The 22958-nt window shown below is 39.8% G+C and overlaps 3 non-coding genes across 3 annotated transcripts; 2 read left to right on the top strand and 1 right to left on the bottom strand.

Moving 5' to 3' along the window:
- Positions 1-2271: 2271 nt before the first annotated feature.
- Positions 2272-2375, bottom strand: LOC130983926 (small nucleolar RNA R71). The gene has a single exon (XR_009087893.1). It is a non-coding gene; the product is annotated as a small nucleolar RNA R71 (small nucleolar RNA).
- Positions 2376-11937: 9562 nt separating this feature from the next.
- Positions 11938-12041, top strand: LOC130983500 (small nucleolar RNA R71). The gene has a single exon (XR_009087485.1). It is a non-coding gene; the product is annotated as a small nucleolar RNA R71 (small nucleolar RNA).
- Positions 12042-19458: 7417 nt separating this feature from the next.
- Positions 19459-19566, top strand: LOC130984263 (small nucleolar RNA R71). Its single transcript, XR_009088208.1, has one exon. It is a non-coding gene; the product is annotated as a small nucleolar RNA R71 (small nucleolar RNA).
- Positions 19567-22958: the final 3392 nt, after the last annotated feature.

Raw genomic sequence — 22958 nt, 5'->3', positions numbered from 1 at the left:
TGAAAAGGTTCACCCAGTTATATGTCTGTGGCATTTATGTATCCGGTGGTAATACTGGAAAACAAAATGCTTAGGGCCACGGCCAAGACTCATAAAAGTAGCTTTGTTCAAGAATCAACATACTTAACTAGGAGAATCAATAACACTATCCGAAATTCTAAGTTCCTAAAGAAGCCAATCATTCTGAACTTCAAAGGAAAAAGTGAGATGCCAAAACTGTTCAGAAGCAAAAAGCTACAAGTCCCGCCCATCTAATTAGAATTAATATTCATTGATAATTTGGAATTTATAGTATATTCTCTTCTTTTTATCGTAATTGATTTTCAGTTGCTTGGGGACAAGCAACAATTTAAGTTTGGTGTTGCGATGAGCGGATAATTTATACGCTTTTTGGCATTATTTTTAGGTAGTTTTTAGTAAGTTCAATCTACTTTTAGGGATGTTTTCATTAGTTTTTATGTTAAATTCACATTTCTAGACTTCACTATGAGTTTGTGTGTTTTTCTATGATTTCAAGTAATTTCTGACTGAAATTGAGGGACTTGAGCAAAACTCTAAGAAGGAGGCTGACAAAGGACTGCTGATGCTGTTGGAATCTGACCTCCCTGCACTCGAAATGGATTTTGTGGAGCTACAGAACTCAACATGGCGCGCTCTGAACGGCTTTGGATAGTAGACATCCAGAGCTTTCCAGCAATATATAATAGTCCATACTTTATTCGGGAATTGATGACGTAAATTGGCGCTCAACGCCAGTTCCATGTTGCTGTCTGGAGTCAAACGCCAGAAACACGTCACGACCCGGAGTTGAACGCCCAAAACATGTTACAACTTGGCGTTCAACTCCAAAAGAAGCCTCAGCTCGTGGATAGATCAAGCTCAGCCCAAATTTTTGAAATTTTGGGTTGACTTGGTCAAAAATTTTTAAAATTAGTTGTTTCTTACAAGTCAAGTCAAAATTTCAATTTTAAAAATCTTATCTTTTTAAATTCTTTTTCAAATTATTTTCAAAATCTTTTTCTTATCTTTATATCAAATTTTCGAAAACTCACTAACAATTAATGTGATTGATTCAAAAATTTGAAGTTTGTTACTTTCTTCTTAAGAAAGGTTCAATCTTTAAGTTCTAGAGTCTTATCTTATAGTTTCTTGTTAGTGAAGTAAGTAATTTTAAATTTAAAAATTAAATCTTTTTCAAACATACCTTTTCTATCTTATTGTCTTATCTTATCTTTTTATCATATCTTTTTTTAAAATTTTATCTTTTTCAAAAATTTGATTTAAAAATATCTTATCTTCTTATCTTCTTATCTTTTCAAATTTAACTTTAATATCTTTTTCAACTAACTATTTGACTTTTTGTTTGTTTCTTACCTTTTTCAAAACCACCTAACTACTTTTCCCTCTTCAATTTTCGAAAATACCTCTCTCTTTTTCAAAAAAAATTCTTTTTAATTATTTTAAATATTAATTTTAATTCTATCTTATCTCTAATTTTCGAAATTACTAACTTCTTTTTAAACTAATTTTCGAATTCTCCATCTCTTTTCTTATTCTATTTAATTATTTAGTTACTAACACTTCTCTTCACTTCTCTTCATCTCTTATCACCTCCCCTATCCTTACTCTTTATACAGACTATGCATCCCTCTCCTTTCTTTATTCCATTTCTTCTTCTACTAACAATAAGGAACCTCTTTACTGTGACATAGAGGATTCCTCTTTCTTCTCTTTCATATGAGCAGGAACAAGGAAAAAGGCACTCTTGTTGAAATTGATCTTGAACCTGAAAGGACTCTGAAGAGGAAACTAAGAGAAGCTAAATTACAACAATCTAAAGGTAACCTTTCAGAAATATTAGAGCAAGAGAAGGGGATGGCAGCCGAAAATACTAATAATGCAAGGAGGATGCTTGGTGACTATACTAAACCCACGTCCAAGTTTGATGGAAGAAGCATCTCTATTCCTGCCATTAGATTAAACAACTTTGAGCTGAAACCTCAGCTAGTTGCTTTAATGCAACAAAACTGCAAGTTTTATGGACTTCCATTTGAAGATCCTTATCAGTTTTTAACTGAGTTCTTGCAGATTTGTGAGACTGTAAAGACGAATGGAGTAGATCCTGAAGTCTACAGGCTCATGCTTTTCCCTTTTGCTGTAAGAGACAGAGCTAGAACATGGTTGGACTCACAACCTAAAGATAGCCTGGACTCCTGGGAAAAGCTGGTCACGGCCTTCTTGGATAAATTCTTTCCTCCTCAAAAGCTGAGCAAGCTTAGAGTGGATGTTCAAACCTTTAAACAAAAAGATGGTGAATCCCTCTATGAAGCTTGGGAAAGATACAAGCAGCTGACCAAAAGGTGTCCATCTGACATGTTTTCAGAATGGACCATATTAGATATATTCTATTATGGTCTATCTGAATTTTCGAAAATGTCATTGGACCATTCTGCAGGTGGATCCATTCATCTAAAGAAAACACCTGCAGAAGCTCAAGAACTTATTGACATGGTTGCAAACAACCAATTCATGTACACTTCTGAGAGGAATTCCGTGAATAATGGGACGCCTCAGAGGAAGGGAGTTCTTGAAATTGATACTCTAAATGCCATATTGGCTCAGAACAAAGTGTCGACTCAGTAAGTCAACATGATTTCTCAAAGTCTGAATGGATGGCAAAATGCATCCAATAGTACTAAAGAGGCTGCTTCTGAAGAAGCTTATGATCCTGAGAACCCTGCAATGGCTGAGGTTAATTACATGGGTGAACCTTATGGAAACACCTATAACTCATCATGGAGAAATCATCCAAATTTCTCATGGAAGGATCAACAAAAGCCTCAATAAGGCTTTAATAATGGTGGAAGAAACAGGCTTAGCAATAACAAGCCTTTTCCATCATCTTCTCAGCAACAGACAGAGAATTCTGAGCAGAGCCCCTCTAATTTAGCAAATTTAGTCTTTGATCTGTCAAAGGCCACTTTAAGTTTCATGAGTGAAACAAGGTCCTCTATTAGAAATCTAGAGGCACAAGTGGGCCAGCTGAGTAAGAAAGTCATTGAAACTGCTCCCAGTATTCTCCCAAGCAATACAGAAGAGAATCCAAAAGGAGAGTGCAAGGCCATTGATGTGATCAATATGGCCGAATGCACAAGGGAGGAGAAGGACGAAAATCCTAGTGAGGAGGACCTCCTGGGACGTCTCTCAAGCAAGAAGGAGTTTCCTATTAAGGATCCAAACGAATCTGAGGCTCATAGAGAGACCATAGAGATTCCATTAAATCTCCTTCTGCCATTCATGAGCTCTGAAGACTATTCTTCCTCAGAAGAGGATGAAGATGTAACTGGAGAGCAAGTTGCTCAATATCTAGGAGCTATCATGAAGTTGAATGCCAAGTTGTTTGGTAATGAGACTTGGGAAAGTGAACCTCCATTGCTCATTAGTGAACTAGATACCTGGATTCAGCAAATTTTACCTCAAAAGAGACAAGATCCTGGCAAATTCCTAATACCTTGTACCATAGGCATCATGACCTTTGAAAAAGCTCTATGTGATCTGGGGTCAGGGATAAATCTTATGCCACTATCTGTAATGGAGAAGCTGGGGATCATTGAGGTACAACCTGCCTTGTTCTCATTACAATTGGCAGACAAGTCATTAAGACAAGCTTATGGATTAGTAGAGGACGTGTTAGTAAAGGTTGAAGGCCTTTACATCCCTGCTGATTTCATAATCTTAGACACTAGGAAGGAAGAGGATGAGTGCATCATCCTTGGAAGACATTTCCAAGCCATAACAGGAGCTGTGATAGATGTCAACAGAGGTGAATTAGTCCTTCAATTGAATGGGGACTACCTTGTGTTTAAGGTACATGGCCATCCCTCTGTGACAAAAGAGAGTAAGCATGAAGAGCTTTTCTTAGTACAGAGTCAAACAGAGCCCCCACAGTCATACTCTAAGTTTGGTGTTGGGAGGCCACAACCAAACGCTAAGTTTGGTGTTAAGACCCCATATCTAAACTCTAAGTTTGGTGTTGGGAGTTTTACAACATTGACCTGATCACCTTTGTGGCTCCATGAGAGCCCACTGTCAAGCTAATGACATTAAAAGAGCGCTTGTTGGGTGGCAACCCAATTTTTATTTATCTAATTTTTATTTTATTTTATTGTTATTTTGTGTTTTATTAGGTAAATGATCATGTGGAGTCACGAAAAAAATATAAAAATTAAAAACAACAGAAGAAAAATCACACCTTGGAGGGAGGACATACTGGCGTTCAACGCCAGTATGGAGCATCTGGCTGGCGTTCAACGCAAGAACAGAGCATGAATCTGGCGCTGAACGCCAGAAACAAGCAACATCCTGGCGTTTGAACGCCAGGAATGTGCCTTGAGGAAAGCTGGCGCTGAACGCCAGTAACAAGCATGGAACTGGCGTTCAACGCCAGAAACATGCTACATCTGGGCGTTGAACGCCCAGAACGTGCATCACCTTGGCGTTCAAACGCCAGAATGGTATGCAAAGGCATTTTACATGCCTAATTGGTGCAGGGATGTAAATCCTTGACACCTCAGGATCTGTGGACCCCACAGGATCATCTCAAGATCTGTGGACCCCACAGGATCCCCACCTAACATATTCCCACCTTACCTCCTAATCCTATAACACTCTTCCCCAAAACACACTTCCCAACAACTTCAATCTCTCTTCCCAATTACCGCTTCACCACTCACATCCATCCACTCTTCCCCATAAACCCCACCCACCTTCAAAATTCAAAAAAACTTTCCCACCCAAACCCACCCTAAATGACCGAAACTACACCCTCTCCCCTCCCTATATATACCCTTCCATTCTACTTCATTTTCACACAACACAAACCCCCTCTTCTACACCTTGGCCAAATCCATCTCCCCTTACTCTCCTCCATCTTTTCTTCTTCTTTTTCTTCTCTTCTTTCTTTATTTGCTCGAGGGTGAGCAATATTTTAAGTTTGGTGTGGTCAAAGCATAATCTTTTATGTTTTCTATTACCTCAATGGCACTTAAGGCCGGAGAATCCTCTAGAAAAGGAAAAGGGAAGACAAAAGCTTCCACCTCCGAGTCATGGGAGATGGAAAGATTCATCTCCAAAAGCCATCAAGACCACTTTTATGATGTTGTGGCAAAAAAGAAGGTGATCCCTGAGGTCCCTTTCAAGCTCAAGAAAAATTAGTATCCGGAGATCTGACATGAGATCCGAAGAAGAAGTTGGGAAGTCCTAACCAACCCCATGCAACAAGTCAGAATCTTAATGGTTCAAGAATTCTATGCCAATGCATGGATCACTAAGAACCATGATCAAAGTATGAACCCGAGTCCAAAGAATTATCTCACAATGGTTCGGAGGAAATACTTAGATTTTAGTCTGGAAAATGTGAGGTTGGCATTCCACTTGCCCATGTTGCAAGGAGATTAACGCCCCTACACTAGAAGGGTCAACTTTGATCAAAGGTTAGACCAAGTCCTCATGGACATATGTGTGGAAGGAGCTCAGTGGAAAAGAGACTCCAAAGGTAAGCCAGTTCAACTGAGAAGACTGGACCTCAAGCCTGTGGCTAGAGGATGGTTGGAGTTCATTCAACGCTCCATCATTCCCACTAGCAACCGATCTAAAGTTACTGTGGATCGGGCCATCATGATTCATAGCATCATGATTGGAGAGGAAGTAGAAGTTCATGAAGTCATCTCCAATGAAATCTACAAAATAGCCGATAAGTCCTCCAACACGGCAAGGCTAGCTTTTCCTCATCTTATTTTCCATCTATGTTACTCAGCTGGAGTTATCATAGAAGGAGACATCCTCATTGAAGAGGACAAGCCCATCACCAAGAAGAGGATGGAGCAAGCAAGAGAGACCCTCCACGGATCTCAAGAGATGCATGAGGAAGCTCATCATCAAGAAATCCCTGAGATGCCTCAAGGGATGCACTTTCCTCCCAACAACTATTAGGAACAACTCAACACTTCCTTAGAAGATTTGAGCTACAACGTGGGACAATTAAGGGTGGAACATCATGAGCACTCCATCATTCTCCATGAAATAAGAGAAGATCAAAGAGCAATGAGGGAGTAGCAACAAAGGCAAGGAAGGGACATAAAAGAGCTTAAGGACATTGTTGGTCCTTCAAGAAGAAGACACCACTAAGGTGGATTCATTCCTTGTTCTTACTTTTCTGCTGTTCGGTTTTTATATTATATGTTTATCTATGTTTTGTGTCTCTACTTCATGATCATTAGTGTTTAGTAACTATGCCTTAAAGTTATGAATAATTCCATTAATCTTTCACCTTTCTTAAATGAAAAATGTTTTTAATTCAAAAGAACAAGAAGTACATGAATTTCGAATTTATCCTTGAATTTAGTTTAATTATATTGATGTGGTGACAATACTTTTTATTTTCTGAATGAATGCTTAAACAGTGCATATTTTTGATCTTGTTGTTTATGAATGTTAAAAATGTTGGCTCTTGGAAGAATGATGAAAAAAGAGAAATGTTATTGATGATCTGAAAAATCATAAAATTGATTATTGAAGCAAGAAAAAGCAGTGAAAAAGCAAAAGCTTGCGAAAAAAAACTGGCGAAAAAAATAGAAAGAAAAAGAAAAAGCAAGCAGAAAAAGCCAATAGCCCTTAAAACCAAAAGGAAAGGGTAAAAAGGATCCAAGGCTTTGAGCATCAATGGATAGGAGGGCCCAAGGAAATAAAATCCAGGCCTAAGCGGCTAATTCAAGTTGTCCCTAACCATGTGCTTGTGGCATGCAGGTCCAAGTGAAAAGCTTGAGACTGAGTGGTTAAAGTCGTGATCCAAAGCAAAAAGAGTGTGCTTAAGAGCTCTGGACACCTCTAACTGGGGACTCTAGCAAAGCTGAGTCACAATCTGAAAAGGTTCATCCAGTCATGTGTCTTGTGGCATTTATGTATCTGGTGGTAATACTGGAAAACAAAGTGCTTAGGGCCACGGCCAAGACTCATAAAAGTAGCTGTGTTCAAGAATCAACATACTTAACTAGGAGAATCAATAACACTATCCGAAATTCTAAGTTCCTAGAGAAGCCAATCATTCTAAACTTCAAAGGAAAAAGTGAGATGCCAAAACTGTTCAGAAGCAAAAAGCTACAAGTCCCGCTCATCTAATTAGAATTAATATTCATTGATATTTTAGAATTTATAGTATATTCTCTTCTTTTTATCCTATTTGATTTTTAGTTGCTTGGGGACAAGCAACAATTTAAAAAGCGTATAAATTATCCGCTCATCACAACACCAAACTTAAATTGTTGCTTGTCCCCAAGCAACTGAATATCAATTAGGATAAAAAGAACAGAATATACTATAAATCCCAAAATATCAATGAATATTAATTCTAATTTGATGAGCGGGACTTGTAGCTTTTTGCTTCTGAACAGTTTTGGCATCTCACTTTTTCCTTTGAAGTTTAGAATGATTGGCTTCTATAGGAACTTAGAATTTCAGATACTGTTATTGATTCTCGTAGTTATGTTTGTTGATTCTTGAACACAGCTACTATTATGAGTCTTGGCCATGGCCCTAAGCATTTTGTTTTTCCAATATTACCACTGGATACATAAATGCTACAGACACATGACTGGGTGAACCTTTTCAGATTGTGACTCAGCTTTGCTAGAGTCCCCAGTTAGAGGTGTCCAGAGCTCTTAAGCACACTCTTTTTGCTTTGGATCATGACTTTAACCACTCAGTCTCAAGCTTTTCACTTGGACCTGCATGCCACAAGCACATGGTCAGGGACAGCTTGATTTAGCCGCTTAGGCTTGGATTTTATTTTCTTGGGCCCTCCTATCCATTGATGCTCAAAGCCTTGGATCCTTTTTACCCTTGCCTTTTGGTTTTAAGGGTTATTGGCTTTTTCTGCTTGCTTTTTCTTTTTCTTTCTATTTTATTTTGCAAGCTTTTGCTTTTTCACTGCTTTTTCTTGCTTCAATAATCAATTTTATGATTTTTCAGATTGTTAATAACATTCTCTTTGTTCATCATTCTTTCAAGAGCCAACAATTTTAACATTCATAAACAACAAGATCAAAATTATGCACTGTTCAAGCATTCATTCAGAAAACAAAAAGTATTGTCACCACATCAATATAATTAAACTAAATTCATGGATAATTTTGAAATTCATGTACTTCTTGTTCTTTTGAATTAAAAACATTGTTCATTTAAGAGAGGTGGAGGATTCATGGAATTTATTTATAACTTTAAGACATAGTTACTAAACACTAATGATCATGAAGTAGAGACACAAATATAGATGACATAATAAGCATAAAAACCGAAAAACAGAAAAAATAAGAACAAGGAATGAATCCACCTTAGTGATGGTGGCGCTTTCTTCTTGATGAACCAATGATGTCTTTGAGTTTTTCTATGTCTCTTCCTTGCCTTTGTTGCTCCTCCCTCAATGAGGATGTCTCCTTCTATGATAACTCCAGCTGAGTAACATAGATGGCAAATAAGATGAGGAAAAGCTAGCCTTGCCAAAGTAGAGGGCTTATCGGCTATTTTGTAGAATTCATGGGAGATGCTATGAATCATGATGGCCTAATCCACAGTAACTTCAGATCGGTTGCTATGGGGATGATGGAGCGTTGATTGAACTCCAACCATCCTCTAGCCACAGGCTTAAGGTCCAGTCTTCTTAGTTGAACCGGCTTGCCTTTGGAGTCTCTTTTCCATTGAGCTCCTTCCACACATATGTCCATAAGGACTTGGTCCAACCTTTGATTAAAGTTGACCCTTCTAGTGTAGGGGCGTGCATCTCCTTGCATCATGGGTAAGTTGAACGCCAACCTCACATTTTCCGGACTAAAATCTAAGTATTTCCCCTAAACCATTGTAAGATAATTCTTTGGGTTCGGGTTCTTACTTTGATCATGGTTCCTAGTGATCCATGTATTGGCATAGAACTCTTGAACCATTAAGATTCTGACTTGTTAGATGGGGTTTGTTAGAACTTCCCACCCTCTTCTTTGGATCTCATGTCGGATATCCGGGTACTCATTTTTCTTGAGCTTGAAAGGGACCTCGTGGATCACCTTCTTCTTGGCCACAACATCATAGAAGTGGTTTTGATGGGCTTTGGAGATAAATCTTTCTATCTCCCATGACTCGGAGGTGGAAGCTTTTTGCCTTTCCTTTCCCTTTTCTAGAGGATTCTCCGGCCTTAGGTGCCATCAATGGTAATGGAAAAACAAAAAAGCTTATGCTTTTACCACACCAAACTTAGAATATTGCTCGCCCTCGAGCAAGAGAGGAAAGAAGAGAAGAGAAGAAGAAGAAAATATGGAGGAGAGGGGGAGAGGTGTATTCGGCCAAGGTATAGAAGAGGGTGTTGTGTTGTGTGAAAATGAAGGAGAATGGAGGGGTTTACATAGGGAGGGAAGAGGGAGTGGGTTCGGCTATTTAGGGTGGGTTTGGGTAGGAAAGAAATTTGAATTTGAAGGTAGGTGGGGTTTATGGGGAAGAGTGGATGGATGTGAGTGGTGAAGGGGGTAATTGGGAAGAGAGATTGAGGTGATTGGTGAAGGATTTTTGGGGAAGAGTGTTTATGGGGAAGAGAGGATGAATGTTGAGAAGAGGGGAGAATATGGTAGGTGGGGATCCTGTGGGATCCACAGATCCTGAGATGATCCTGTGGGGTTCATAGATCCTGAGGTGTCAAGGATTTACATCCCTGCACCAATTAGGCATGTAAAATGCCTTTGCAAGCAATTCTGGCGTTTAAACGCCGAAGTGATGCTCATTCTGGGCATTCAGCGCCTATGTGCAGCATGTTTCTAGCGTTGAACGCCAGGTCCATGCATGTTTCTGGCGTTCAGCGCCAGCTCTCCTTAGGGTGCATTCCTGGCGTTTGAACGCCGGGATGTTGCTTGTTTCTGGCGTTCAACGCCAGATCCATGCTCTGTTCTGGCATTGAACGCCAGCCAGATGCTCCTTACTGGCGTTTAAACACCAGTAAGTCCTTCCTCCAGGGTGTGATTTTTCTTCTGCTATTTTTTATTCTGTTTTTAATTTTAATATTTTTTTTGTGACTCCACATGATCATGAACCTAATAAAACATAAAAGAACAATGAAAATAAAATAAAATTAGATAAATAAAAATTGGGTTACCTCCCAATAAGTGCTCTTTTAGTGTCACTAGCTTGATAGTGGGCTCTCATGGAGCTTCACAGATGTTCAGAGCATGATGAAGGCCTCCCAACACCAAACTTAGAGTTTGAATGTGGGGGCTTCTTAACACCAAACTTAGATTTTGGTTGTGGCCTCCTAACACCAAACTTAGAGTTTGACTGTGGGGGCTCTTTTTGACTCTGTACTGAGAGAAGCTCTGCATGCTTACTCTCCCTTGTTACAGAAGGATAGCCGTGTGCCTTAAACACAAGGTATTCCCCATTCAATTGAAGGACTAATTCTCCTCTGTTAACATCTATCATAGCTTCTGCTGTGGCTAGAAAAGGTCTTCTAAGGATGATGCATTCATCGTCTTCCTTCCTAGTGTCTAAGATTATGAAATCAGCAGGGATGTAAAGGCCTTCAACCTTTACTAACACGTCCTCTTCTAATCCATAAGCTTGTCTTACTGACTTGTCTGCCAATTGTAATGAGAATAAGGCAGGCTGTACCTCAATGATCCTCAGCTTCTCCATTACAGAGAGTGGCATAAGATTTATGCCTGACCCTAGGTCACACAGAGCCTTCTCAAAGGTCATGGTGCCTATGGTACAGGGTATTAAGAAATTGCCAGGATCTTGTTTCTTTTGAGGTAAGGTTTGCTGAACCCATGTATCTAGTTCACCAATGAGCAAGGGAGGTTCACTTTCCCAAGTCTCATTACCGAACAACTTGGCATTCAATTTCGTGATGGCTCCTAGATATCGAGCAACTTGCTATCCAGTCACATCTTCATCCTCTTCTGAGGAAGAATAGTCTTCAGAGCTCATGAATGGCAGAAGGAGATTTAGTGAAATCTCTATGGTCTCTATATGAGCCTCAGATTCCTTTAGGTCCTCAATAGGGAACTCCTTCTTGTTTGAGAGATGTCCAGGAGGTCTTCCTCACTAGGATTTTCGTCCTTCTCCTCCCTTGTGCATTAAGCCATGTTGATTACATCAATGGCCTTGCACTCTCCTTTTGGATTTTCTTCTGTATTGCTTAGGAGAATACTGGGAGGAGTTTCAGTGACTTTCTTACTCAGCTGGCCCACTTGGGCCTCCAAATTTCTGATGGAGGACCTTGTTTCACTCATGAAACTTAAAGTGGCCTTAGACAGATCAGAGACTAAATTTGCTAAATTAGAGGGGCTCTGCTCAGAATTCTGTGTCTGTTGCTGAGAAGATGATGGAAAAGGCTTGTTATTGCTTAGCCTGTTTCTTCCAACATTATTAAAGCCTTGTTGAGGCTTTTGTTGATCCTTCCATGAGAAATTTGGATGATTTCTCCATGATGAATTATAAGTGTTTCCATAAGGTTCACTCATGTAATTTACCTCTGCTATTGCAGGGTTCTCAGGATCATAAGCTTCTTCAGAAGCTGCCTCTTTAGTATTATTGGATGCATTTTGCCATCCATTCAGACTTTGAGAAATCATGTTGACTTGCTGAGTTAACACTTTGTTCTGAGCCAATATGGCATTCAGAGCATCAATTTCAAGAACTCCCTTCCTCTGAGGCGTCCCATTATTCACGGAATTCCTCTCAGAAGTGTACATGAATTGGTTATTTGCAACCATGTTAATAAGTTCTTGAGCTTCTGCAGGCGTTTTCTTTAAGTGAATGGATCCACCTGCAGAATGGTTCAATGACATTTTGGAAAACTCAGATAGACCATAATAGAATATATCTAATATGGTCCATTCTGAAAACATGTCAGAAGGACACTTTTTGGTCAATTGCTTGTATCTTTCCCAAGCTTCATAGAGGGATTCACCATCTTTTTGCTTGAAGGTCTGAACATCCACTCTAAGCTTGCTCAGCTTTTGAGGAGGAAAGAATTTATCCAAGAAGGCCGTGACCAGCTTATCCTAAGAGTCCAGGCTATCTTTAGGTTGTGAGTCCAACCATGTTCTAGCTCTGTCTCTTACAGCAAAAGGGAAAAGCATGAGCCTGTAGACTTCAGGATCTACTCCATTTGTCTTGACAGTCTCACAAATCTGCAAGAACTCAGTTAAAAACTGATAAGGATCTTCAGATGAAAGTCCATGAAACTTGCAGTTCTGTTGCATCAAAGCAACTAATTGAGGTTTCAGCTCAAAATTGTTTGCTCCAATGGCAGGAATTGAGATGCTTCTTCCATCAAACTTGGACGTTGGTTTAGTGAAATCACCAAGCATCCTCCTTGCATTAATGTTGTTGGGTTCGGCTGCCATCTTCTCTTGTTCGAAAAGTTCAGAAAGGTTGCCTCTGGATTGTTGTAATTTAGCTTCTCTTAGTTTCCTCTTCAGAGTCCTTTCAGGTTCTGGATCAGCTTCAACAAAGATGCCTTTTTCCTTGTTCCTGCTCATATAAAAGAGAAAAGAACAAAAAAAGAAGAGGAATCCTCTATGTCACAGTAAAGAGGATCCTTATTATTAGTAGAAGAAGAACGGAATAAAAGTGAAGAAGAACCCAAACACAGGATAGAAGCAGTGATTGGAGATGAAGAGAGGTGAAGAGAAGTGTTAGTAAATAAATAAATAAATAGAAGAAGAGAAGAGAGAGAGAATTTGAAAATAATTTTGAAAAAGTAGTTAATGATTTTCGAAAATTAAAGATGAGATAGAATTAAAATTATAATTTTAAAACCATTACTTAATTAATTAAAAAGAATTTTAAAAAAGAGGTGAGATATTTTCGAAAATTAGAGAGGGAGAAGTAGTTAGGTGGTTTTGAAAAAGATAAGAACCAAACAAAAAGGCAAATAGTTAGTTGAAAATGATATTAAAATCAAATTTGAAAAGATAAGAAGATAAAAAGTTAGATAAGATATTTTAAAATCAAAATTTTGAAAAAAATAAGATAAAAAGATAAGATAAGAAAATATGATAAAAAGATAGGATTGAAAAAGAATCTCGTGATTCTTTTGCGTCTGTCACTAACGCCCAGCCTTCAGGAGTTTGAAGCTCGTCACAGTCATTCAATCCCGGAATGTGGTGCGCGAAATTGTGAACAATACTTTTCACAACTCTCATAATCCCTGGTCATGAACTCCAAAAACTTGGTGGTTCAATTCCATGGCATTACACAACTTCGCACAACTAACCAGCAAGTGCACTGGGTCGTCCAAGTAATACCTTACGTGAGTAAGGGTCGATCCCACGGAGATTGTTAGCATTGAAGCAAGCTATGGTCATCTTGTAAATCTTAGTCAGGCAAACTCAAATGTATATGATGATGAACGAAAATAACATAAAAGATAAAGATAGTGATACTTATGTAATTCATTGGTAGGAACTTCAGATAAGCGCATGAAGATGCCTTCCCTTCCGTCTCTCTGCTTTCCTACTACCTTCATCCAATCCTTCTTACTCCTTTCCAAGGCAAGCTCGTGTAGGGTTTCACCGTTGTCAATGGCTACCTCCCATCCTCTCAGTGAAAGCGATTGCATATGTCCTGTCACGGCATAGCGGAATTCAGCTGTCGGTTCTCGGTCAGGCCGGAATAATATCCATCGATACTTTTGCGTCTGTCACTAACGCCCCGCCTGCTAGGAGTTTGAAGCACGTCACAGTCATTCAATCATTGAATCCTACTCAGAATACCACAGACAAGGTTTAGACCTTCCGGACTCTCTTGAATGCCGCCATCAGGTCCTGCCTATACCACGAAGATTCTGGTTAAAGAATCCAAGAGATATTCACTAAGCCTTGGTTGCTTGTAGAACAAGAATGGTTGTCAGTCACCTTGTTCATAGGTGAGAATGATGATGAGTGTCACGGATCATCACATTCAACAAGTTGAAGAACAAGTGATATCTTAGAACAAGAACAAGCGGAATTGAATGGAAGAACAATAGTAATTGCATTAATACTCGAGGTACAGCAGAGCTCCACACCTTAATCTATGGTGTGTAGAAACTCCACCGTTGAAATACATAAGAACAAGGTCTAGGCATGGCCGAATGGCCAGCCTCCCAAAGTGATCAAAAGATCTAAAGAAAAAGGTTCCAAAGATCCGAAGATCTTTAATACATAGTAAAAGGTCCTACTTATAGAAACTAGTAGCCTAAGGTGTACAGAAATGAGTAAATGACATAAAAATCCACTTCCGGGCCCACTTGGTGTGTGCTTGGGCTGAGCAATGAAGCATTTTTCGTGTAGAGACTCTTCTTGGAGTTAAACGCCAGCTTTGGTGCCAGTTTGGGCGTTTAACTCCCATTTGGGTGCCAGTTCCGGCGTTTAACGCTGGAATTTCTTGAGGTGACTTTGAACGCCGGTTTGGACCATCAAATCTTGGGCAAAGTATGAACTATCATATATTGCTGGAAAGCCCAGGATGTCTACTTTCCAACGCCGTTGAGAGCGCGCCAATTGGGCTTCTGTAGCTCCAGAAAATCCACTTCGAGTGCAGGGAGGTCAGAATCCAACAGCATCTGCAGTCCTTTTTGGTCTCTGAATCAGATTTTTGCTCAGGTCCCTCAATTTCAGCCAGAAAATACCTGAAATCACAGAAAAACACACAAACTCATAGTAAAGTCCAGAAAAGTGAATTTTAACTAAAAACTAATAAAAATATACTAAAAACTAACTAGATCATACCAAAAACATACTAAAAACAATGCCAAAAAGTATATAAATTATCCGCTCATCACAACACCAAACTTAAATTGTTGCTTGTCCCCAAGCAACTGAAGATTAAATAAGATAAAAAGAAGAGAATATGCAATGAATTCCAAAAACATCTATGAAGATCAGTATTAATCAGATGAGCGGGGCTTTTAACTTTTTGCCTCTGAATAGTTTTGGCATCTCACTCTATCCTTTGGAATTCAGAATGATTGGCTTCTTTAGGAACTCAGAATCCAGATAGTGTTATTGATTCTCCTAGTTAAGTATGATGATTCTTGAACACAGCTACTTATTGAGTCTTGGCCGTGGCCCAAAGCACTCTGTCTTCCAGTATTACCACCGGATACATACATGCCACAGACACATAATTGGGTGAACCTTTTCAGATTGTGACTCAGCTTTGCAAAAGTCCCCAATTAGAGGTGTCCAGGGTTCTTAAGCACACTCTTATTGCCTTGGATCACAACTTTATTCTTTCTTTTTCTTTCTTTTTTTTTTCGGTTTTTCTTCTTTTTTTTCGTCTCCTTTCTCTTTTTTTTTTTTGTATTCACTGCTTTTTCTTACTTCAAGAATCATTTTTATGATTTTTCAGATCCTCAGTAACATGTCTCCTTTTTCATCATTCTTTCAAGAGCCAACATTCATGAACCACAAATTCAAAAGACATATGCACTGTTCAAGCATACATTCAGAGAACAAAAGTGTTGCCACCACATCAAATTAATTAAACTATTATAAAATTCAGAATTCATGCAATTCTTTCCTTTTTAATCAAGCACGTTTTTATTCAAGGAAGGTGATGGATTCATAGGACATTCATAACTTTAAGGCATAGACACTAAGACACTAATGATCACAAGACACAAACATGGATAAACATAAGCATAAAATTCGAAAAACAGAAGGATAAAGAACAAGGAAATCAAAGAACGGGTCCACCTTAGTGATGGCGGCTCTTTCTTCCTCTTGAAGATCCTATGGAGTGCTTGAGCTCCTCAATGTCTCTTCCTTGTCTTTGTTGCTCCTCCCTCATGATTCTTTGGTCTTCTCTAATTTCATGAAGGATGATGGAGTGTTCTTGATGCTCCACCCTTAGTTGTCCCATGTTGGAACTCAACTCTCCTAGGGAGGTGTTTAGTTGCTCCCAATAATTTTGTGGAGGAAAGTGCATCCCTTGAGGCATCTCAGGGATCTCATGATGAGAGGTCTCTTGTGTGCTCCATCCTTTTCTTGGTGATGGGCTTGTCCTCATCAATGGGGGTATCTCCTTCTATGTCAACTCCTACTGAATAACAGAGGTGACAAATGAGATGAGGGAAGGCTAGCCTTGCCAAGGTGGAAGACTTGTCCGCCACTTTATAGAGTTCTTGGGCTATAACCTCATGAACTTCCACTTCTTCTCCAATCATGATGCTATGAATCATGATGGCTCGGTCTAGAGTAACTTCGGACCGGTTGCTAGTGGGAATGATTGAGCGTTGTATGAACTCTAACCATCCTCTAGCCACGGGCTTGAGGTCATGCCTTCTCAATTGAACCGGCTTTCCTCTTGAATCTTGCTTCCATTGTGCGCCCTCTTCACATATGATTGTGAGGACTTGGTCCAACCTTTGATCAAAGTTGACCCTTCTTGTATAAGGATGCTCATCTCCTTGCATCATAGGCAAGTTGAACGCCACCCTTACACTCTCCGGACTAAAATCCAAGTATTTTCCCCGAACCATAGTGAGATAATTCTTTGGATTCGGGTTCACACTTTGGTCATGGTTCTTTGTGATCCATGCATTGGCATAGAACTCTTGAACCATCAAGATTCCGACTTGTTGAATGGGGTTGGTGAGTACTTCCCAACCTCTTCTTCGGATCTTATGGCGGATCTCCGGATATTCACCCTTTTTGAGTGAAAAGGGGACCTCGGGGATCACCTTCTTCAAGGCCACAACTTCATAGAAGTGGACTTGATGCACCCTTGAGAGGAATCTATCCATCTCCCATGACTCGGAGGTGGAAGCTTTTGCCTTCCCTTTCCTCTTTCTAGAGGTTTCTCCGGCCTTGGATGCCATAATGGTTATGGAAAAATGAAAAAGCAACGCTTTTACCACACCAAACTTAAAATGTTTGCTCGTCCTCGAGCAAAAGAAGAAAGAAGATAGTAGAAGAAGAAGAAATGAAGAAAAGGGAGATGGTGGTGTGTTCGGCCAAAGAGGGGGGAAAGTGGTGTTTAGGTTGTGTGAAAATGAAAGGTTGAAGAAGGGTATATATAGGAGAGAGGGGGGGTAATGGTTCGGCCATTATGGGTGGGTTTGGGAGGGAAAGTGGTTTGAATTTGAAGGGTGAGGTTGGTGGGGATTTATGAAGGATGGATGTGAGTGGTGAAGAGAAAGATGGGATTTGATAGGTGAAGGGTTTTTGGGGAAGAGGTGTTGAGGTGATTGGTGAATGGGGGAAAAAGAGAGAGAGTGGTGGTGGGGTCCTGTGGGGTCCACAGATCCTGTGGTGTCAAGGAAAAGTCATCCCTGCGCCAAGTGGCATCAAAATTCACGTTTTGAGCCATTTCTGGCGTTAAACGCCGGGTTGGTGCCCATTCCTGGCGTTTAACGCCAGGTTCTAGCCCTTTTCTGGCGTTTAACGCCAGTCTGGTGCCCCTTTCTGGCGTTAAACGCCCAGAATGGTGCCAGAGTGGGCGTTAAACGCCCAACTGCTAGGCTTACTGGCGTTTAAACGCCAGCAGCATCTTCCTCCAGGGTGTGCTGTTTTTCTTCCTGTTTTTCATTCTGTTTTTGCTTTTTTCATTGTTTTTGTGACTTCTTATGATCATCAACCTACAAAAAGATAAAATAACAAAAGAAAATAGTTAACTATAAAACATTGGGTTGCCTCCCAACAAGCGCTTCTTTAATGTCATTAGCTTGACAGAGGACTCTCATGGAGCCTCAGAAATACTCAGAACCGTGTTGGAACCTCCCAACACCAAACTTAGAGTTTGAATGTGGGGTTCAACACCAAACTTAGAGTTTGGTTGTGGCCTCCCAACACCAAACTTAGAGTTTGACTGTGGGGGCTCTGCTTGGCTCTGTTTTGAGAGAAGCTCTTCATGCTTCCTCTCCATGATGATAGAGGGATGTCCTTGGGCCTTAAACACAAAGGATTCTTCATTCACTTGAATGATTAACTCTCCTCCATCAACATCAATCACAACCTTTGCTGTGGCTAGAAAGGGTCTGCCAAGGATGATGGATTCATCCATGCACTCCCCAGTCTCTAGGACTACGAAATCAGTAGGGATGTAATGGTCTTCAACTTTTACCAGAACATCCTCTACAAGTCCATAGGCTTGTTTTCTTGAGTTGTCTGCCATCTCTAGTGAGATTTTTGCAGCTTGCACCTCAAAGATCCCTAATTTTTCCATTACAGAGAAGGGCATGAGGTTTACACTTGACCCTAAGTCACACAAGGCCTTCTTGAAGGTCATGGTGCCTATGGTGCAAGGTATAGAAAACTTCCCAGGATCCTGCCTCTTTTGAGGCAGTTTCTGCCTAGACAAGTCATCCAGTTCGTTGGTGAGCAAGGGAAGTTCATCTTCCCAAGTCTCATTTCCAAATAACTTGTCATTTAGCTTTATGATTGCTCCAAGGTATTTAGCAACTTGCTCTTCAGTGACATACTCATCCTCTTCAGAGGAAGAATACTCATCAGAGCTCATGAAAGGTAGAAGTAAGTCCAATGGAATCTCTATGGTCTCATTTTGAGCCTCAGATTCCCATGGTTCCTCATTGGGGAACTCATTAGAGGCCAGTGGACGTCCAGTGAGGTCTTCCTCAGTGGCGTCCTCTGCCTCCTCTTCCTTCCAGGGTTCGGCCATGTTGATGGCCTTGCACTCTCCCTTTGGATTTTCTTCTGTATTACTTGGGAGAGTACTAGGAGGGAGTTCAGTAACTTTCTTACTCAGCTGACCCACTTGTCCTTCCAAATTCCTAATGGAGGACCTTGTTTCAGTCATGAAACTTTGAGTGGTCTTTATTAGATCAGAGACCATTGTTGCTAAGTCAGAAGTACTCTGCTTAGAACTCTCTGTCTGTTGCTGAGAAGATGATGGAAAAGGCTTGCCATTGCTAAACCTGTTTCTTCCACCATTATTGTTGTTGAAACCTTGTTGAGGTCTCTCTTGATTCTTCCATGAGAAATTTGGGTGATTTCTCCATGAAGAGTTGTAGGTGTTTCCATAGGGTTCTCCTAGGTAATTCACCTCCTCCATTGAAGGATTCTCAGGATCATAAGCTTCTTCTTCAGATGAAGCTTCCTTAGTACTGCCGGGTGTATTTTGCATTCCAGACAGACTTTGAGAAATCATATTGACTTGTTGAGTCAATATCTTGTTCTGAGCCAGTATGGCATTCAGAGTGTCAATCTCAAGAACTCCTTTCTTCTGACTAGTCCCATTGTTCACAGGATTCCTTTCAGAAGTGTACATGAATTGGTTATTTGCAACCATTTCAATTAGCTCTTGAGCCTCTGTAGGCGTCTTCTTCAGATGAAGAGATCCTCCAGCAGAGCTATCCAAAGACATCTTGGATAGTTCAGAGAGACCATCATAGAAAATACCTATGATGCTCCATTCAGAAAGCATGTCTGAGGGACATCTTCTGATTAATTGTTTGTATCTTTCCCAAGCTTCATAGAGGGATTCTCCATCCTTCTGTCTGAAGGTTTGGACTTCCACTCTAAGCTTACTCCATCTTTGAGGTGGAAAGAACTTTGCCAAGAAGGCATTGACTAGCTTTTCCCAAGAGTCCAGGCTTTCTTTAGGTTGAGAATCCAACCATATTCTAGCTCTGTCTCTTACAGCAAAAGGGAATAGCATCAGTCTGTAGACCTCAGGGTTAACCCCATTAGTCTTGACTGTGTCACAGATTTGCAAGAATTCAGCTAAGAACTGATGAGGATCTTCCATTGGAAGTCCATGGAACTTGCAATTCTGTTGCATTAGAGAAACTAATTGAGGCTTAAGCTCAAAGTTGTTTGCTCCAATGGCAGGGATAGAGATGCTTCTCCCATAGAAATCAGGAGTAGGTGCAGTGAAGTCACCCAGCACCTTCCTTGCATTGTTGGCATTGTTGTTGTTTTCGGCTGCCATGGGTTCTTCTTCCTTGAAGAATTCGGTCAGGTCCTCAACAGAGAGTTGTGCTTTAGCTTCTCTTAGCTTTCTCTTCAAGGTCCTTTCAGGTTCAGGGTCAGCTTCAACAAGAATGCCTTTGTCTCTGCTCCTGCTCATATGAAAGAGAAGAGAACAAGAGAAATGTGGAATCCTCTATGTCACAGTATAGAGATTCCTTGAAGTGTCAGAGGAAAAGAAAAATAGAAGAAAGAAGGTAGAAGAATTCGAACTTGATGAGATAGAGTTCGAATTGTGCATTAAGAAGGAGCAGTACTCCATAAATAGAAGGATGTGAGAAGGAGGGAAGAGGATTTTCGAAAATTAATTAAAAAGATGTCAAAAACATTTTAAAAATTGATTGATAATTTTCGAAAATTGAAAGTGGAAAAGAAATAAAGTGATTTTTGAAAAAGATTTTGAGATTAGAAGTTAAAAAGATTTGATTGAAAACTATTTTGAAAAAGATGTGGTTGAGAAGATATGATTGGTTTTAAAAAAATGTGATTGAGAAGATATGATTTGAAAACAATTTTTAAAAGATATGTTTTGAAAACAATTTTAAAGGATTTGATTTTGAAAATTAGTGACTTGCCTAACAAGAAAAGATATGATTCAAACATTAAACCTTTCTCAACAGAAAAGGTAACAAATTTGAGATGTTCAATCAAATCATTAATTGTTAGGAAGTATCTTTGAAAAAGGAAAGAAATTGATTTTGAAAACATTTGATTGAAAAGATATGATTTGAAAAAGATTTGATTTTGAAAAACTTTGAAAACTTGAAAAAAATTGATTTTGAAAACAAAATCTTCCCCCTAGCACCATCCTGGCGTTAAACGCCCAGAATGGTATACATTCTGGCGTTTAACGCCCAAAATGCTACCTCTTTGGGCGTTAAACGCCCAACCAGGTACCCTGGCTGGCGTTTAAACGCCAGTCTGTCTTCTTCACTGGGCATTTTTGAATGCTCAGCTTTTTCTGTATAATTCCTCTGCAGTATGTTCTGAATCTTCAATTCTTTGTATCATTGACTTGAAAAGACACAAATTAAAATTTTTGGATTTTTTAATAATAATCAAAATGCAATAAGAATGAAATAACAATGCATGCAAGACACCAAACTTAGCAGTTTGTATACTACTGACACTATATGAGACACATAGACACTCAAGCCAAAAGAATTCAAAGATTACAGTAAGAAATTATCAAGAAGTACTTGAAGATCCTTAAGACACATGAATGAATGCATGCAATTGACACCAAACTTAAGATGAGACACTAGACATCAAATATTTTTGGTTTTTTATGATTTTGTAATAATTTTTTTGTGTTTTTCAAAAATTAAGTGGAAAAAGATATCAAAATTCTTAATGAGAATTCCAGGAATCAGTGCAATGCTAGTCTAAGACTCCGGTCCAGGAATTAGACATGGCTTCACAGCCAGCCAAGCTTTCAAAGAAAGCTTCGGTCCAAAACACTAGACATGACCAAAGGTCAGCCAAGCCTTAGCAGATCACTGCTCCAAAAGCAAAATTGATGAAAATCAACAAGCTCTTGTGGTGATAAGTTGAAACCTCGGTCCAATCAGATTAGACATGGCTTCTCAGCCAGCCAGATTTCAACAAATCATCATGAAACTCTAGAATTCATCTTCAAGAATTTCGAAAAAAATAAATACCTAATCTAAGCAACAAGATGAACCGTCAGTTGTCCAAACTAGAACAATCCCAGGCATTGTTACCAAAAGCTTGCTCAAAACTTGAACAATCCCCGGTAACGGCGCCAAAAACTTGGTGCGCGAAATTGTGAACAATACTTTTCACAACTCTCATAATCCCTGGTCATGAACTCCAAAAACTTGGTGGTTCAATTCCATGGCATTACACAACTTCGCACAACTAACCAGCAAGTGCACTGGGTCGTCCAAGTAATACCTTACGTGAGTAAGGGTCGATCCCACGGAGATTGTTAGCATTGAAGCAAGCTATGGTCATCTTGTAAATCTTAGTCAGGCAAACTCAAATGTATATGATGATGAACGAAAATAACATAAAAGATAAAGATAGTGATACTTATGTAATTCATTGGTAGGAACTTCAGATAAGCGCATGAAGATGCCTTCCCTTCCGTCTCTCTGCTTTCCTACTACCTTCATCCAATCCTTCTTACTCCTTTCCATGGCAAGCTCGTATAGGGTTTCACCGTTGTTAATGGCTACCTCCCATCCTCTCAGTGAAAGCGATTGCATATGTCCTGTCACGGCATAGCGGAATTCAGCTATCGGTTCTCGGTCAGGCCGGAATAATATCCATCGATACTTTTGCGTCTGTCACTAACGCCCCGCCTGCTAGGAGTTTGAAGCACGTCACAGTCATTCAATCATTGAATCCTACTCAGAATACCACAGACAAGGTTTAGACCTTCCGGATTCTCTTGAATGCCGCCATCAGGTCCTGCCTATACCACGAAGATTCTGGTTAAAGAATCCAAGAGATATTCACTAAGCCTTGGTTGCTTGTAGAACAAGAATGGTTGTCAGTCACCTTGTTCATAGGTGAGAATGATGATGAGTGTCACGGATCATCACATTCATCAAGTTGAAGAACAAGTGATATCTTAGAACAAGAACAAGCGGAATTGAATGGAAGAACAATAGTAATTGCATTAATACTCGAGGTACAGCAGAGCTCCACACCTTAATCTATGGTGTGTAGAAACTCCACCGTTGAAAATACATAAGAACAAGGTCTAGGCATGGCCGAATGGCCAGCCTCCCAAAGTGATCAAAAGATCTAAAGAAAAAGGTTCCAAAGATCCGAAGATCTTTAATACAATAGTAAAAGGTCCTACTTATAGAAAACTAGTAGCCTAAGGTGTACAGAAATGAGTAAATGACATAAAAATCCACTTCCGGGCCCACTTGGTGTGTGCTTGGGCTGAGCAATGAAGCATTTTTCGTGTAGAGA

This window comes from Arachis stenosperma, chromosome 5 (genome assembly GCF_014773155.1).
Source record: "Arachis stenosperma cultivar V10309 chromosome 5, arast.V10309.gnm1.PFL2, whole genome shotgun sequence".
Lineage (NCBI taxonomy): Eukaryota > Viridiplantae > Streptophyta > Magnoliopsida > Fabales > Fabaceae > Arachis > Arachis stenosperma.
The sequence above is the reverse complement of the archived record's forward strand: the minus strand, read 5'-3'. Positions and strand labels throughout refer to the sequence as shown.